Raw genomic sequence first — 3,065 nt, forward strand, 5'->3', positions numbered from 1 at the left:
TAGTTTAGTTTAAAACCACAAGATCTTCCCTGAAACAAGTTTGAAATTCACAGATTATATTAAATATTAAAATATACTTTATTGCATAACATTAGCAGGCTGTATTAAAATACTCAATAAATCATGTTTTGTTTGTGCCATGGTTATAACATGAATAATACATTAAGAAACTTTTATGCATTTAATAGGATGAAAACCATCCCATGGCATTTCTAGACTTTGCTTCTCTTCACACTGGCAGGTTAGTGCATTTTGTCACCATCTGACACATTTAACCATCATTTGAATCACCACACTACCTTCAACTAGGCTGCTGGGTAATTAAAAGGAACAAGAATAAGCATATATAATAAATTCGGAAAGCTTGCTAATTATGTGCATATTGTCCTATATTCATGCTGCTAATAATTCAAAGGACAACCAACATTGAAAAAAACCCATCATCTAATTTGCCATGCTCTCCCAGACACACATTTTATAACATTGCACTGGGAGAGATGGAGAGAAAATCATCTTTCTTTCTTTAATCTGCAGGAGTCATTGGAGAGCATAAAAATCAATAGGTCTCCACGTTGCTTAGACTTCCAGCATTGAGGTATTTTGTGGTGGTGTTTCTGTGAATGGGGAGAAGCAGATGCTCCATAGAGAAGATGGAGTCTATTTGTTGTACAGGGACAGGGAATTTGTGCTTGTTTAGATTATGCAGGAGGATCTGCTGGTTGATGAGCTGTCTAGACTGGTCAGCGTGTTCAAGGTTATTTACTGTAGCAATGTTTGTAATAGCAAACACCTGGAAACAACCGAAGAGTTTGCCAATGGGATGGGGTTGAATAAACTTGAACATCCATGCAATGGAATCTTCTAGCGCTGTATGAAAACCAATGAGACATCTCTCCATGTAGCCACATGAGAAGTTCTTCAATATGTCGATTTTAAGTAAACATGAAAATAATAGAACATGCTGCCATTTGAATTAAAGGTGGGGCAAAGAATGCACCTTGCTTTTCTATATATGTGTATTAAAAGTTCCCTGAGAGGCTAATATCTAGAATCTACAAGGAGTTCAAATGAATTAGCAAGAAAAAAACAAAGAATTCCGTCAAAAAGTGGGCAAATGACATGAACGGACGTTTCTCAAACGAAGATGTACAAATGACCAACAAACGTGAAAAAACGCTCAACATCACTAATCATCAGGGAAATGCAAATTAAAACCGCAATGAGACACTGTCTTACTCCTGCAAGAATGGTCATTATTAAAAAGTCGAAAAGCAGTAAGTGTTGGAGTGGACGTGGTACATGGGACATACACTGCTGGGGGGAATGTAAATTAGTTCAACCTCTATGAAAAACAGTACGGAGATTTCTTAAATAACTGAAAGTAGATCTACCATTTGATACAGCAATCCCACTACCAGGTATCTATGCCCCCCCCCCCAAAATAAGTCATTATATCAAAATGGCACATGCACGTATATGTTTCCCATCCAAGTACTAACCAGGCCCGACCCTGCTTAGCTTCCGAGATCAGACGAGATCGGGCGCGTTCAGGGTGGTATGGCCGTAGACCATGCACGTATATGTTTATCGCAGCCCAATTCATAATCGCAAAGGTATGAAAGCAAGTTAAGTGCCCGTAGACTAATGAATGGATAAAAAACAAAACAAAACAAAACATGTCTTCGGCCATACCACCCTGAACGCGCCCGATCTCATCTGATCTCGGAAGCTAAGCAGGGTCGGATGTGGTTAGTACTTGGATGGGAGACCACCTGGGAACACCGAGTGCTGCAGCCTTTTTAAAAAAAAAAAAATTATTAAAAAAAAAAAAAACTATGGTACATATACACCATGGAATACTACTGAGCCATTAAAAAGAACAAAGTAATGTCTTTTGCAGCAACTCATGTGGAGCTGGAGGCCATTATTCTGAGTGAAGTAACTCAGAAATGGACAACCAAATACTGTGTGTTCTCATTTGTAAGTGGGAGCTAAGCCATAGGTACGCAAAGTGATACGGAATGGCATAATGGAGAAGGGGATGGGTGGGAGGGGGTGAGGGATAAAAACTACCTATTGGATGCAGTGTACACTACTCAGGTGATGGGTGCACTAAAATCTCAGGCTTCACCGCTGTACAATTCATCCATGTGACCAAAACCACTTGTATTGAAATTAAAAAATAATTAAAAATTAGAAAATCATTAAAAAAAAAATCTCTGGAAGGATACACCAGAATCTAGTACCCATGCATGTATTGGGGAGGAGGACTTAGATATATGTTAGAAAGAATGGGGGAAAGAAAGTTATGTGAATAACTTTTTATAATTTCATAATAACGTTGTCTAATAAATTTTACCTAAGTGAATGTATGACCTACTCAAATAATTAAACAGTTTGACTCCCCATCAGAAAAAGGTTAAAAAAGTGCTCAGTGATTGCCAAAAAAAAAAAAAAAAAAAAAAAACGTGAAGTAGGTCTCTTGGTCCTGAAGGAAAAATGTGGGGCCGTCCACTTCCACAGGACACAGGAGCAGGAAGGAACACAGTCATTCCGGAATGAGGACATTCACAAAGACCAACAAGTTGGAGAACTCCCTCCCACAGGAGAGAGAGAGAGAGAGAGAGAGAGAGAGAGAGAGAGAGAGAGAGAGAGAGAGAGAGAATGTTATTACACAGTTTTATGCTAATGACTTCCAAAGACCAGGCTTGAAAATACTCAGATAAAATCCCAAGGGAAGTAACTCAGAAACAGAAAATCAAACACTGCATGTTCTCACTTATCTGCAGGAACAAATCAATGAGTACACACGGACACGCAGAAGAAGTAAGAGACTCTAGAGACTCCAAAAGCCGGGGTGGGAGGGGTGAGGGCTGAAAATTACCTACTGGGTACAACGTTCACTAGTTGGGTGATATCAAGGCATACCAGAAGCCTGAACCTCATCCTTGTGCAATATATTCGTGCAATAAACCTGGATGTGTATCTTGGGAATCTATAAAAGTTTTAAAAGGGCTGGGCACAGTGGCTCACACCTGTAATCCCAGCACTTTGGGAGGCTGAGG

At 39.4% G+C, this 3,065-nt stretch overlaps 1 non-coding gene across 1 annotated transcript; it reads left to right on the forward strand.

Moving 5' to 3' along the window:
* The first annotated feature begins 1,678 nt into the window (after positions 1–1,678).
* On the forward strand, positions 1,679–1,797 carry LOC120362912 (5S ribosomal RNA). The gene has a single exon (XR_005578702.1). It is a non-coding gene; the product is annotated as a 5S ribosomal RNA (ribosomal RNA).
* The last annotated feature ends 1,268 nt before the right edge of the window (positions 1,798–3,065 follow it).

Source organism: Saimiri boliviensis, chromosome 14 (assembly GCF_048565385.1).
Source record: "Saimiri boliviensis isolate mSaiBol1 chromosome 14, mSaiBol1.pri, whole genome shotgun sequence".
In the NCBI taxonomy this organism is placed as follows: domain Eukaryota; kingdom Metazoa; phylum Chordata; class Mammalia; order Primates; family Cebidae; genus Saimiri; species Saimiri boliviensis.